Genomic DNA, 16,352 nt, shown 5'->3' on the forward strand with positions numbered 1-16,352 from the left:
TTAGATAACCAAACCTCTTAATTTTTAGGCTAAATAACAAAAAGGAAGTAAATACTAGTACTCGTGGTTCCTTTGGGTTCGACAATCCGATCTTACTGAACTATACTACTGTTTGATAGGTACACTTGCCTTAATCGTGATAATAAGTTAGTCTCAAGAACGATTCATTCATAAATCTTTAAAACCTGTCACGAATATCATGTATCAGTGGGTAACGGAATTGGGGCAGTCCTGCTAAACCCAGACGGAGATCATTATCCATTCACTAGTAAATTGGATTTTGATTGCACAAACAATATGGTAGAATACGAAGCATGCATCATCGACATCCGAGCAGCCATAGAATGCAATATCAAAGTACTAGAGGTATATGGGTATTCTGCATTAGTGATCTATCAACTCAAAGGTGAATGGGAGACGAGAGACCCTGAATTGATCCATTATCGAAGGCTGGTTCTTGAATTAATTGAAGAGTTTGATGGCATCACCTTCTGCTATCTCCCATGAGATGAAAACCAGATGGTTGATGCCTTAACTACTTTAGCTTCCATTATCAAAGTGAATAAACCAGAAGACATAAAACCTATCCAGATGAGTATTTATAAGGATCCAGCTCATTGTTACAATGTTGAGGAAGAAGAAAAAGACGATCACCCTTGGTACTACGACATACTGCGATATGTAAAGAATCATGAATACCCCAATCAAGCAACCGAGAATGATAAAATGACATTAAGAAGATTGGTCAATGACTATGTTTTAGATGGGAGATCCTATAAAAAAAAGAAGAAAAAATCAAGTGCTACTAAGATGTGTGGATGCTGTTGAGGCTAACAAAATCTTGGAAGAAGTCCATGAGGGTATCTGCGAAACACATGCCAATGGTTTTACAATGGCCATCCAAATCATGAGATTCAGGTATTATTGGTCCATCATGGAAGGAGATTACATCAGTTATGCCAAAAAATGTAATAAGTGTCAAGTTTATGGAAATAAAATTCATGTACCTCCCTCACCTCTTCATGTTATGACTTCTCCATGGTCTTTCTCTTTGTGGGGCATGGATGTCATTGGGCCAATCTCACCTAAAGCTTCTAACGGGCATTGATTCATCTTCGTGGTCATCGATTACTTTACAAAGTGGGTAGAAGCCGTTTCATATGCTAATGCCACGAAGTCGACAGTTAGCAAGTTATTTAAAAAAAAGATCATATGTCAATATGAAATACCAGAAAGGATCATATCTGACAATGCACTAAATTTGAACAGCAGCATGATATCAGAAGTCTACGATCAATTCAAAATCAAATGCCACAACTCGTCATCATATCGGCCAAAAATGAACGGCGTGGTAGAGGCAGCCAATAAGAACATTAAGAAGATCGTAGGGAAAATGACTGAGACTTATAAATATTGGCATGAGAAGTTACCATTTGCCCTTTATGCTTATCGAACGTCTGTTAGGACCTCCACTGAGGCAATGCCCTTCTTATTGGTATATGGAATGGAGGCAGTTTTACCCATCGGAGTCGAGATTCCTTCCTTCTGAGTTTTGGCAGAGTTGAAGTTGGATGAAGCAGAATGGATCCAATCCCGACACGATCAATTGAACTTGATTGAAGAGAAGAGGTTGAAAGTTATTCATCATGGCTAGATATACCAAAAACAAATGATATGGGCTTATAATAAAAAGGTCTGTCCTAGAGAATTCCATGAGGGAGACCTGGTATTGAAAAAGATCCTGCCCATACAAAAGGATTTCAAAGAAAAGTGCATGCAAAACTGGGAAGGACTTTATGTGGTAAAGAAGGCCTTTTCTAGAAAAGTGCTGATTTTGACCGAGATGGATGGCAAAAACCTGCTTAATCCTGTGAATTCAGATTCAGTCAAGAAATATTTCATTTTAAAAAAAAAGGGAGAGGCTAAGGTGAAAACTCGCAAAGGGCACCTTAAGACCAAATGACACCTTGAGTCCAAAGGGGTTTTGAGTGGAAAACCTAAAAAAGGGCAATTCAAATTTTGATCGAAGGTGGGGCATGTGGTAGTCTTGTCCCCTCCGAATTAACAAGAAGGAGGGATGCTACATCTTGGGGCATTAACAAAGTACTCTAGGTATTCTAAACACATATCAAGTTCAAAATTGTCCTCGAGAAGTTTGTGTGGAGAATCTCATACTACGATATCTGGGGCACCTACTTTCATCTTACTCACTTTGTATTTTAGCAAAATTTTTTATTTTGATTAATTTATTCATTTCGAGCTTTGCTCCCAATGAATTTCAATATTGTCCATTGTTACAATCATTTTTAAGCATTTTTACATTGAAATAAAGATTAATGGACTAATAATATTCAAACAAAAGAAGTTCTGCATATTACTCTGAAAGTTTTCTAAATAGTACAAGGACCTGAAGCAGGACCACTGGTTAGAACTAACCAAATCTAAGAGTTGGGAACATTTGAGAAAGAATAGTCTAAAATGTGATTATTTCTTCGAGTTTCCTATCAAAAATACCAGCTGAACAAAAAGGCAGGACAATACGTCAACGATAAAACCTTGATAAATAATGAGCAATTCCAACCTAAGCATTAAAAAGGATTATTGAAAAAAAGACATTTTTGCATTCATGCAAACGTCATTCATACACATTTGGTTAGGAGCATTTGATTCAATCTGATCATAACATCCTAATCACTTGGCATAAATAGAGACTCATGAAATGGATTCTACAAGTCATGTTCCCTAGAGAATGGTGAAACAAGATCAGAGAAACCATAAATCCCATACCCCTGAAGCTGCAGTGGGATGAATTGAAATCATTATGGCAAATCTTATCTTCCTGAAGTTGCAATGGAGCAAATTGAAGCCACTTATCTTATCTCCCTAAAGTTGTAGTGGAGCAAATTGAAGCCATTAATCTTATCTCCCTAAAGTTGTAGTGGAGCAAATTGAAGATAGCGAATCTTATTTCTCTAATTGCAGTGGAATGAATTAAAGCTACAAGTCACAAATCCTATACCTCTAAAGTTGCAGTAGGTTGGATCAAATCTACCATGGTGAATCTTATCTCCCTAAAGTTCCAATAGAGCAGATTGAAGATAGCGAATCTTATTTCCCTAGTTGCAGTGGAATAGATTAAAGCTACAAGTCACAAATCCTATACCTCTGAAGTTGCAGTAGGTTGGATCAAATCTACCATGTCCAATCTTATCTCCCTGAAGTTACAGTGGAGTAGATTGAAGATAGCAAATCTTATCTCCCTGAAGTAGTAGTGGAGTAGATTGAAAATAGAAAATCTTATCTCTCTGAAGTTGCAGTAGAGCAGATTAAAGCCACAAATCTTATCTCCCTGAAGTTGCAGTGCAACAGATTGAAGATGCGAATCTTATTTCCCTGAAGTTGCAGTGGAACAGATTAAAGCTACAAGTTATGAATCTTATCTCCCTGAAGTTGTAGTGGAGCAGATTGAAGATAGTGAATCTCATCTCCATGAAGTTGCAGTGGAGTAAAGTCAAGCCACAAATCTTATCTCCCTAAAGTTACAGTGGAGTAGATTAAAGATAGCAAACCTTATCTCCCTGAAGTTGAAGTGGAGTAGATTAAAGCTACAAACCTTATCTCCCTAGAGTTGTAGTGGGGCAAGTTAAATATAACAAATCCTATCTCCCTAAAGTTGCAGTAGAGCACTGGGTTGGAATAAAGCTACTTGAAAAGGAGGACCACCAAGGAGGTCGAGATTCTGCAAGACCAGGCAAATTTGGCCCTTTATAAAGTCTTTACTCTACTATCATTACACGACAATGAGCAAAGAAGGGCAGCAGTAAAGGCCCAAATTTGTCCGGGCCCAAACAAAAAAAAACCAAAAAATATAAAAATGAAATAATAGCAAGTCCAATTACAAAAAAATCAGACCCAAATTACAAGCCCAAATTTTAAAAACATATTACTTAAATTACAAAACCTAAATAATAAAAAACCCAATGGCCCAAAACAATCCTACCCTACAACACCAAAACAGAAAACACAAAAAAAAAACCTAGCTTCTGCTGCCACCTACTCCACCAACTGTTCTGCCACCATCGCCTACAAGGAAAAAGAAAGAAAAGACATAAACCAAACATGAGCAGTTGAAATAGTAGAAAAAAACAAGAATGTAAATCGACTATAAAAGCCATTGAACTGATTGTAAAAGGGGGTTCCTTTTTGAAAAACATAGAAGAAAATATACAAAAAAAAGATTGAATATAACAAGAAATGTGATTTTTTTATGTTCGTTTTTATCTTTTATTTTCAAAATATATAAAATAAAATAAAAAACCAAATTTTATACCTCTATTGTCGTTGCTTCTCCCTCTGTTCTGGAAGACCGATGGACTCTTGGGGTTCGTTGAATGGTTGCGACGGAAGTGAGAAGAAACGAAGGGTTCTTTGTTTCTTTTTTTATTGTTGAAGGCTTTTTTTGGCTATTTTTAACCCCAAATCAGGGTTCTACTCGAAAAAAGGAATAAAAGGTGAGACATTTGGACTTTTCGGCTACTGTGGACGACAGCGCCGTTGACGGCGATAGATGGCCAATGGCAGGAGCGAAGTCCGGCCAAAGGGGCTAGAGAGAAAAAAATAAAAAAAGGTTAAGTTTTTTTATTTTTGAAAGAGGGTTAAAATGATTTTTTTTGAAGATTTTTTGGCATTTATAGGGATATAAAATGACATCGTTTTGAGCTTGACTCCTAGATGCCAAAACGACGTCGTTTTGGCTTTTGACCTGCGCCCGACCCGATCTACCCACAGGATCTGTGTGTTTTTGACTAAAGGTCTTTTTACCCTTTTAGTCCTTCCGCTTTTGCAACCTGCTTCAATTTAATACTGTTCTACTTTTTAATTTTATCACTTAATTTTACTTTATTTTTATTCTGGTCACTTATTGAATGTTCGTTCAGTGGACCATGGAATAATTTCCCAATTGGTCATCGCCCTTTTACGCGCATTCTATTTTGGTCCCCTTGAGAAACAGTGCGCATAAAGACAAGGGAAAATTTTCCTATTCAGTCCCTGTCCTTTTTAGCGCGTTGCACTTTGATCCTTATCAGCCTTTTTCATTACTTACAATTTATACCCCTTATTTTATTTCGATTTCAATTCGATCATTGGTTTATTTAACTTCAAAATTTTTTTCTTACAAATTTTTATTTTATTTTATTCATTCATTTATTTATTATTTCTTTATTTTTTTTTCTTAAAAATCAAATTGTTTATACCCTTTTTATTTGTGCATTTGTTATTTATTGTTGTTATTATTTGATTTGATTTTATGTCTTGTGCACTTGTTATTTTATTATTTTATTATTATTGTTAATATTTTCATGTCATTTTATTTATCCTTTTTAAACATGCATTTCCCATTTTCATCTTTATTTTAAGTTAATTTATCGTTTTAAATATACATTGTTTACATATTACATTTGTTATTATTCAAAAATCTTCAAAATAAGACAATATTCCGTATTTAGAGATTCCAGAAGTCATACCCTAACTTACGGGGTTTCGATTTTTCTCGTTGAACCTAAATGACCGACTATTATTTTAAAATTAAAATACATGAGATTAAAAAATAATAATAAAAGGCAAGCTTATTCTCAAGGATTCAAGGTGTCGTGTCCTAACTTACAGGATGTGACATTTTGTTATCTCGAGACGAGAAGGTCTTTAATGTACGTTTCAACTTATTCAAGCAATTTTTAAGTAAAAATAACATTAATACAAAGAGGGATCATATTTTAAATTCTTTTCGAGTTTTCAATTTTTGACATTATTAGGTACCAATTTTGGGCGTTACGAGGGTGCTAATCCTTCCTCGTATGTAACCGACTCCCGAATCCATTTTCAGATTTTTGTAGACCAAAAAATGTTATTTTAATAAATCAAATCTTTTATTAAAAAGATCAAAGTATGAGGTGATCCGATCACACCTTATAAAAAAAAGGATTGGTGGCGAATCACATTTTTCGTTTTTTTTTAAAATAAGTCGATCAAAAAATGATTTCGACACCAAGTTTATAGAAAACACAATCAACTTATTTACATGCTCCTAACCAATCACTTATATTTCTACAAACTCAAGCACACATTTGACAATAAAAATTAAAATAAAAAAATAAAAACAAATTTTCTATGTTACCCTTCCCACACTTAAGATAACACATTGTCCTCAATGTGTAGTCCTAAAAACATAAGGAAAAAAGTTACTTGATTGATCATGGTAGTTTCGTACGTCTATTGGTGGGTGCTCCTTTCCAGTTTTCGTTGAAAGCTCATAATCATTGTGTTCCTTTCATGTAGGGTTCCTACACAGAAAACTTGTAATAGAAACAAAACAAATATATAAAATTTTTTTTTAGCCCTACTCTTAAAACAATAAAAATTATCCTAAATTAATTATAGTCTTGAAAATGGTAAAAATAAAATTTTGGTTCAATCCTCTTCCTCCTCAAAAGCTATCTCCTCATTCCCTTCTCTTTCTTCATCCTTATTTTCTTCCTGCTCATCACTCTCTTATTCCTCTTCTTGATGCACTAGATGCATCGGGCCGAACATATCTAGCTGATAATTAGGTATTCTCATGTTGTTTTGCCTCGTAATTCTTGAAGAACAGGGCCTGTTTCTTGCATCCATCTTATCATTCCATTAATTTTTGCACTACTACTCTAGTTCCTTTCTTCTTTAGATGTCAATTTTACTTTTCTTTAGAACGAGGCCATGATGTCCATCTTTTCTTTACTCATTGGTTCCAATTTATGATCTTCTTTTGGTTGAGTTCTACGTACTAAGTGTACATAAAATCGTCTATTAAGCTTTTTGTGGGCACATAAATTGCTCGTTCTCTTCCATTGGAACCTCTGCACTCTTACAAAGTGTCGTCACTAGATGGGGAAAGAAAATCTCGACCTTTTAGCCACTAACACAGCGCTTCATACTTTGATGGATCCATTGCCTTATACATATATGTTTCTTCTGTAAAATATCATATAATAAAATAGTTTGGGACGTATTGACATTAGAAACATTAAGAGCAGGTGTAATTCTAGTGCAAGTAAATTGCATCCATATTTTAGCAATTGGAAACATTGTAGCTTAAATTGAAATTGATCGGTAGTCTGGTGTCTGGCCCATTCACCTCAATTTTCAATTAAGTGTTTAAGAAATCTTTTCATATCGATGTCTTGAAATCTCGTTAAATCAATATTTTCTAAATAATCAGAGTCATAATATGGTGTATCCTAACAATTACAAATCTTTTGTGTGGAGAATGACGCATTTTTACGTCTTATTGTTACCATTTTCCACATGACACTGTGTGGTCGACGAGTTTCTTTATCCCTAAAAGTAGTATAAAATTCTAGCACAAGAGAAATAACATCATTTTCTTTTGGGATTGTGCAGAAACACTCCCATCTATGATATCGTACTAAAGACCAAATTGCATTACAGAAAACCATCGATGGTTCGAATCCTCTTTCCTAGATAAAGTTTTTGCCTTCAAGTTCAATGAAGTATCTTTCAAAGTTGTAATTTTGTACAAATCTTGTGTGTTTGTTTTTCTAGATTTTATAGGCAGCATACTTACGTAATACTAATAGTAATCTAAATACTAACAAGCTATCAAGCGATGAGATAGTAAGAATAAGTTAATAATCTTTAACCTCGAGTGAAGTGCGTCGAATACCTCATAAAATTTCTTTGAAGCAGTCTCGTAACTACTTTGTCTTAGTCCCTACACTAAGGAGAGTCACAAAAGAATTTGTTGCAATAGAAGAAAGGGAATTTTAGGGTCTTAAAATTTTAGAGGTTCAAAGAGGGTTTTGTAGTTTAGAAGAGGGTTATGATATGTTTTAGGGTTAAAATAAGAAGTATGTTAAAGTTAAAAATGGGTTAAAACAAGTCTAAAATCGATGGGTTGCATAATCAGGTCGGGTCAACCTTGTAGAAAATTGTAGGGATGTCATGACACAAGGGTTTCGTGTCGCAACACCTTTGGCAGGATGCCAATGTTAAGACATCAGGGTTTGATGTCGTGACACACTCTGAAATTTTAAAAACATGGGCAAACTGTCCTCTGTGTCATGACACAAGGGTGCTGTGTCGCGAGATCGAGAATATTTCCTCAATTCTACCGATTCTGGTCGAGGTTTCATGACATGAGGTTGTTGTGTTGTGACACTGTAATGAATTGTAACGTGTTTAAGCAAGTGTATGTAGTCGTTCAGGTAATAAGTAAGTAAAAATAAGTTATCGTCTCCACAGGGACTGTAATTCATTACAAAATTATAATTAACAATTTGATGAAAAAAAACTCAATAAATTTGGATAGTGATTATGAGATTAATTAAATGCAAGAGTGATCCCTAATGCAATTTCTAATCTAAATGCAATTTATCTAAATATATGAATGAAGGCTTTAGCAACAAAAACAATCAACATTAAATGGGCTAGGATAATTATATTAATCAAATCAACTTACTTTCATCAAGCTAACATGTTCGAAATTACTTCCATGGAAACTCGATCTCTTATGGGTTTGGAAACCAAATTAAGCCCTATCGGATCTTTTACTTAGTTAAATATGCATGTTACTGATCATATTAGACTAAGGGTTTCTTAGCATTTATGCAAGGTCACAAGGAGATTTACGTTTGCAACAGTTTAATTACATAAATCTAAAAACCATGCAAGATAATAGAACTAACTAATGATATTATGAACCTTAACTTAGTCGGTTTTAATAATCTAAATTAAGCATTGCACTTTTCAATTATGCATCTACTAGCCGTCATCTGGTTAGGATCGCTTAGGTAATCTGAGTGCACCTAGTCACGTATGAATAAAATGCATCATGATATTAATTAAAAACATAATCGACTGTGGCACAAAACATGTTAACATGAATTAAATAAATCTTATTAACTTAATATAACTATCCCAGCAAATAGGATTTAAAACTTCATAGTTGATGTCAAAAGTATAAAACTCAAAGCAAACATGTTAAAATAGATAATCAAGAGGAAAGATTAGACTTAGTTCAGCAACCTTTCAGATCTCTTCTAACTGATATCTTCAGCTCTGCTCAGTTCAGCAGCCTTTCGGATCTATTTTGACTGAAGCGCTCCTCCGTTCTGATTAAAGCTTCTTTTGCTAAGGGTTTAAAAGGTAGCAGGCTAAAGAGTGATTTTGAAAAATCTTTTGAGGCTAAAGAAAGGAGAAGGGACGGGTAGCTATGCAAGGGAAAAAGGGAAAAAGAATTGAGAGAAAACTAGAGTGAGTGAGAGAGTAATGTTAAGAAATGAGAGATGACGGAAAAGTGAGCAATGGCAAGGTATTTATAGATGAAGGTAAGGGTTTGAGTTTACCAAAAATAGGTTTAAATTCCATTCCTTCCCTCTCTCATGTGGCCGACCATGCTTCAAGGGTTGACCAAGTATTCTCAATTTGAATTCGAATTTCAAGCTAAAAATAATTATAGAGTGGACGGTTTCAACAAGGAAGTTGTTAGGCTGAATTCTGATTATTTTCCAACTGTAGGGACCTTCAATTAAATATCTCAAAAAATCATTTTGGGCAGCCAAAATCAAGTGCCAAAATTGGGCTTATAATTCCCTTTGTTGGATGGTTCTTCAGTCCAAGAACTTAGTAGACATGTCCATCTTTCATCACCTTCTTTATTGGGTCAAGTAGTCAACCCCATGCCCAAAATTGCATGGTCTTGCCATCCACATAGATAATTTGTGCATGACCATCTTTTATTTATTTAAATCATGTCTCCAATAGACCTCCTACATAGTGAAAAGTACATACATTAATAAATTAACATGAATTAATACAAAATATGCATAAAAATCATGTAATTAAGCATAATTTCACATACTTTCCAAATCCATGTCTGAAATTACTAATTAAGTAAAATTCACTTATTTCAATAATAATTACTCGAGATAAACATAACAAGTAAATAACAAAAGTGGTAAAAACATATAGAAAAACCCTATATAATTTTGGTTTTACAGACACCAACTCTGTTTTTGTCCAAACTTCCTATTTTCAGAGCATTTCATTTTCTATTTAAACAAAAATTTAATAAAGATTAAATTCTAAACTACCAGTTAGTTAAAAATACAATAATATACATAAAATTAAAATTCAAGTAAGAATGTCAAATTTTACTTTCAAATTCATCCGTCAGCTCAATTAGCGTGCCCATGGGTGCTCTTCCTGTTCGTTTCTATCAATGTTCGTCCAGCATCCATCGTGCCACTCCACCTTCTTTCGCTTGTCCCGTTCTTTGAACTTGTTTTTTCTACCTGCAATGATTACAGAAAATACCTCCCTTGGTTCAAGGTAATTAGGGAATTTTACAGATATTTCAAGACATGATTTCCTTATTTTTTTCCCTATTTATGTCATTCTATTAGTGACCACATTTAAAAATTTATGTCTCAACATTGATTGTCATTGTTAATTCATTATTTTCTAAGTCAATGGTGGACCTGAATATCGCTAAAAATGGTCTATCTAACAGGATGTGTATCTTACGGTTTTTTCAAAATCTAGGATAATAAAATCAGTCAGAATGATAAAGCTCCTCACTTTGACAAACATATCTTCAAGTACTCCTTTCGGTCGTACTGAAGACCTATCAGCCAATTGTAGTGTAATTTGAGTATAAGCTCCCTTAACCCAAGTTTTTCACATATAGTTAAAGGCATTAAATTAATATCGACTCTTAAATCACATAGAGCCTTGCTAAAATGTATATCCTTTATCTCTATAGGTATTATAAAACTTCCCGGGTCTTTTAGTTTTGGGGGCATTTGTTTGGATATAATCGTACTACATGAGACACTTACATTAACTTGCTCTCCTATTTTAATTTTTCGTCGCCTAGACATAGTTTCTTTTAAATATTTGGTGTATTTAGAAACTTTTTCAATTAAATCAATTAAAGGCAAGTTAACATTCAAGGATTTAAATGAGTTTAGAAAACTTACATATTCTGCCTCATCCCATTTTTGTTTCTCTTCTAACAGCGAAGGGAATGGTACCCTTGTTAGTGTAGGTTCTTTGATTGGCTTGTTCTCCAACTTAGCTATCAGCTCAGCTTCCTCCTCTGGTTTTGGTTCAGTGTAACACTCCTAACCCCTCTCCGTCGTCGGATTAGGGTCACAGGCATTACAAAAAATCAACACATTCAATCATATAATGAATAAACATGCAAGTTAACCATTATCATTATATTATATAGGAGCAAGTCATGACAATCTAATACTTTCATACTAGAGTCTTAATCATTTTAATAACGAACCATGCTATGCAATGCTAAACTTGGTTTTCAACTGTCTACACTATTATCGATATTTATACATTGCTAAAATTGGTATTCCACTATCACTAAGTAAATGTATATTCACTATTCTAGTCCCTTCAATTTATTTCAATCTATAATTCAACTTTTAGCTTTAACGCGATTTAGTCCTTGTATCATAATAGCTCCTAATTCATGAAAATTACCTATCCAAAATTTAATTCACTACTAAACTAACCTCGTAAATATTTAATAAAAATATTTATGGGTTTGTTTGACGGGAACGGAGTCCCAAATCTCATTTTCTGACACCCCTGACTATCGGGCCGTTACATTCAGTCTTAGTTTCTCGGGGATTTTCTTAAAGATCCTTAGAATCCTTTATATTCTCCTTGTGAGCTGGTTTTTTTGGGCTACTCACTACTTTGTCCAAACAAAGTGTGATTACTCTCACATGCTCATTCTCTTTTCTCCGAGGATTATTCTCTATGTTGCTCGGGATTACTGTGCCAATTTTTCTTTTGATATCTCTTGTCATACTCATCAATTGGCTCATCTGATCTTCCAGCTTAGTCAATGTTTTTTGTAGCGTTAGTGCACTCAGACCGCACCTGTTTCACGTCAATTCTCATTTACTGCATTTCCCCTTCGGTTCGATCCAAACATTGACTACATACAGTATGGTCATTTGGGTTGGTCATTTCTTGATGCTTCTGCAAATAAGGAGGTTGATAATTAGCATTTTTAATTGGTTATGTATTGTTACCTCCTCCTTGATTTCTACCCCACCTATGGTTTGGGTGATCTCTCCAACCAGGATTATAAGTGTTTGAATAAGGGTTTCACCCTATTTTTGACGTAGTTGACATCCTCAATTGAATTATTAATGTAATGAAATAGCGATTTGTCTCCTCTATATATAAATGGTGCACTAAATGAGGACTTTATGCAGTTGAGTTTGTCCACAATTTGTTGGTATCATCATCCTTTTAGACAGCTTTTACCCTAGATGGTTTTTGGCTATAAGTATAGCGCTTGATTGGCCACTAGTATGAATTCATCGCCATGTTTTCTATCAACTCATACACATCTTCATATTTTTTTTTCATTAAAGCTCCTCTCACGGCTCCATTTAATACTGAACATGCGTGCACATCTAACCCGTTGTAGAACATTTGCAGCCCATGATGTGGTTATCTCTGTATTAGCATTTTAAAATGCTCCTAAGCTTTGTGAAAGTTCTCTCCTTCTAACTGTTTGAATGTTGTGATCTCTCTCCGTGATGTGTGTTTTTACTTTATTTTAGTTAATTATTTAGTTACTTTAAAAAAACATTATTGTTGCATGGTGCTCAAATTATATTAACCTCGTGAATAGTGGTTGAAAATAATGAAGCAAGTAATGATTTTTGTCAAGCAAGAAAATTTTTATTGGTATGAGATAATTTGATTATTTTTAAAAGGAATTGATTAGGTTAGTTAAATTGCATAATAGATTAAAAGTACCTAAGTAAGAATGTTTGATGATGCCATATGAGATAGTCGTAATGTTTGATGATGCCATATGAGTTAGTCGTACAGACATGAATGCTTAAGTTGATTATTATTCATTTGGCTTAATTCGAAGCATGAAAGAAATTGTGTACAGTGGGATGCTTAGGGATGACCTAAGGCATTGTTTGAATAGCCAGTTCTCAAATGACCATACATTAATTTTATGAATCACTAGTCTCATTATTTGAGCCTGGTAACTTCTTTTTTTATGAACCAACAAAATTGAAACCCAAAGACCACACATAAAACTTGAACTTTTCCCTGTCTTTGGTCCTTTAATACATTATGAAATAGACATCAGGCTATAGATATTGAGGGTTCAGGTAGATACATTATAGTGGTTTAAAAAAAAAGAAACAATATGATATAGTGATTATAGGTTGAGCAAAAATGTGTAAAAAAGAAAAAATATAGAAAAAGTCAAAAGTAAAAATAAGTGGAAAAAGTATCGAAAAAAAGCACTGTGACTCATAAAAGAGTAAAAAGTTAAGTGACAAAAAAATTTCATTTAGGAGAGGATTGAAAGATAGAGTTTCTTAGCAGATCAGCTGTTTGGGAGAGGAAGAACTTAAACCCTAGGCTTGATGACCTAGGAAGTCATTTAGGTGGGAATTAACCCAAAATCGGTATAGTTTATCTGTGAACACCTTAACCCCGAACAGGTTTAGACTATGAGGTCGAAAGATAAGTAGTTATTACTGACTCGTTATTCTAGTGGATGTATCGGAAGAACCTGCTAGGGTATCTACTAGTTGATTGATTAGAACCCTACATCAATAATTAACTAGGTAAAGTAATTGGATCTAGGCTAAAGGAACTCACGTAGTCGAAACAAGGGATAGGAGAATACATGATGTTAGGATAGGAGAAGCCGGTACATGAGCTTAGGAGTAGATTTAGGTTTATTTTATTTTGTTTATTAATATTATTATTATCTTGCTTCCTTATTAACATTACTAAATCATGACTCGAGTAGATTTGTAATTATTTCTCATAATTGGTTTGATAATAGTCTTCCCTAAACTACAATCCATTGGGTAAGATCCTCGGAGTACTTACCTACTTCATTGTAGCTATATTACAATCTGACCTATATACTTGCGAACACTGCCTCAATTCCATATATTTTGTAGCAGCATTCACACTCTGGATAGTAGTACGTCCGGAGGCAATATCAACCTAAACGCAAATAGAAGTAATTAGAAGTTTAAATAAATTATAGTACGATAAAACATAAACGGAAATATTTTGGGGTTTTAATAAATAATGAAATAAAAATAACAAAAGTAAAGTGAACTTCGGATAAATAAATTTTAAATTAATCAAATCTAAGTATGAGTGATTAGTTCGCTTTGGAGATCATAATTAATTCCTATTTCAGGTTTCTACTCAATCAACCAATCGCTAACCTAGCAAGATCTCTCGATCTTCCACTAAACTAACGAGTCGGCAAGGACTGCTTATCTCTTAACCTCACAGTCCAGAAGGGTTCGAGGCTAAGGTGTTCATGGATAGTTCATACCAATTTTAGGTTAATTCCTACCTAAATGACTTTCTAAGGTCATCAAGCTTAGGGTTTAAGTTCTTCCTAGAAAACCCTACATGGAAATTAATTAATCACACCTCTACTCACTAATCCCCATAAAACGGTTAGTTCCTTATGGATCTAATGAACACAATAATCTTAATAATAATGATAAACATAAATAATGGATCAAGAGAAAAGGTATAAGAGAATCCTGAATTGTATTTATTGAAGCGCGGAATCTGTAATAGTTTGATCATAATTACAACTTACGTTCTTCGACAAACACGAAATAGAAAAGAACTAAAGTAAACCTAAAAGAAAGGAAAACTAAAAATTAAAATTACAAAGAAAACTTAAAGTATGAAAAGTTGTCCAACAAGTGTTTTAAAAGCCTATTTATAGAGTTAGGGTTGTTGTCATTCTCAACCCTAGGTAAGTTGACATTCTCGTGTTTTAATTTTCGTTGTGCAAACCAAAACGCCCTTGGCTCGTAAGTGCTTCTCGTGCAAGACTGATGTCACGATACCCTAGTCCCTATGTCACAACATTGGGTGTCGCGACATAGAAGGAAATATGTCTGGTTTAGACATCCCTTGGCTATATCGCAACGCCCAATGTAGTATAGCAGTTTTGGCATTCTACTCCCTATGTTGCGACATTAATCTCCTTGTGTTGCTAGCGACCAACTTTGAGTTCCTATGCCTTTGAAAGGTCTCATGCGCACTCACTAATTATGTTAGCTCGCCTTTAGGGCTCATTCGGCCCCTAAGGTTAATAACAGACTCAAAATACATTTTTTATTGAATTTAAACTTAACTAATAAAACATAACTAAAGCACTCTAAAATTGCTCGTATTCAAGCTCCTCAACTAAGAAAACTAGTTTAATTTGCTACATTGAATTACAACATATCAAGAGATTAATGAGTGGATGGGGGAGTGATTAACGGATGATTAAATGTTTCTTACAAAATTAGTTGGTATAAATTACGCATAAATCGTAATTTATCCTGGTTGAGAAAGTGAGGTCGGAAGATAAGTTTGCCGAGTAAATTGTAATTTATCCTGGTTAAGAAAGTGAGGTCAGGAGATAAGTGAGTATCTACCAATTAATTAATTATCAGGAGGTAATAATTGGTTAATTAATAGCTAATTCACCCTAAAACCTGAATCCAAAGTTAATTACAACCCCTGAAACGAGTTAATCTTCCTTATTGGTTTAATTGATTTAGTTGTTTATTTTACTTTTTGTTATTTAGTTTATGATATTATTTATGTTTATTGATTGTCGTATATAGTATTTAATTATCACTATTTAGACCTGTTATTGTAAAAGTGTTTTCAATAAATTTAATTCATCTTCCTTTGGGTACGATTTTCAGAATACTTTCTAGTGTTTCGTTGTATATTTTATTATTTTACAATTTAACTCGTATACTTGTGGATACCGCTACTTTAATTTTATATTTTTTGGTGTCATATTTTCCAATTAAACATTCACACGTTTGGCGGAGGTCAACCACCCATCCCTACTTAATCTATTGGAACTTGGAGCTAGCAGATAATTACCATTCTCCGGTCCATCATTTATATAAGTTGGATTGGTTTTCAAAGAGATTGAGTTTTATTCAATAGAGAATTAAAACCAATCTTCTAATAACTTGATAGCCACCGGTTGATCCATACTCTTCTCTATTAAAAAATGGATTTTCTCTAATAAGGCAATCAATGGGATACCTTCTATTGTCTCAGATAAACACTGCCCTCCAATAATTCAATATCTTCCTCAGTTAATGCCTTCGTTGAACTATTTGCTTCCATCGAAAATCCCATCAACATGTCCCAGAAAGAGACTCGGGCCTTCCTCCCTTCAGCGCACCTTCTTGGTGGCACAACCAAGTCTTGAAACCGCCATGAGTGGC

Source organism: Gossypium hirsutum, chromosome A01, assembly GCF_007990345.1.
Source record: "Gossypium hirsutum isolate 1008001.06 chromosome A01, Gossypium_hirsutum_v2.1, whole genome shotgun sequence".
Taxonomy (NCBI): domain Eukaryota; kingdom Viridiplantae; phylum Streptophyta; class Magnoliopsida; order Malvales; family Malvaceae; genus Gossypium; species Gossypium hirsutum.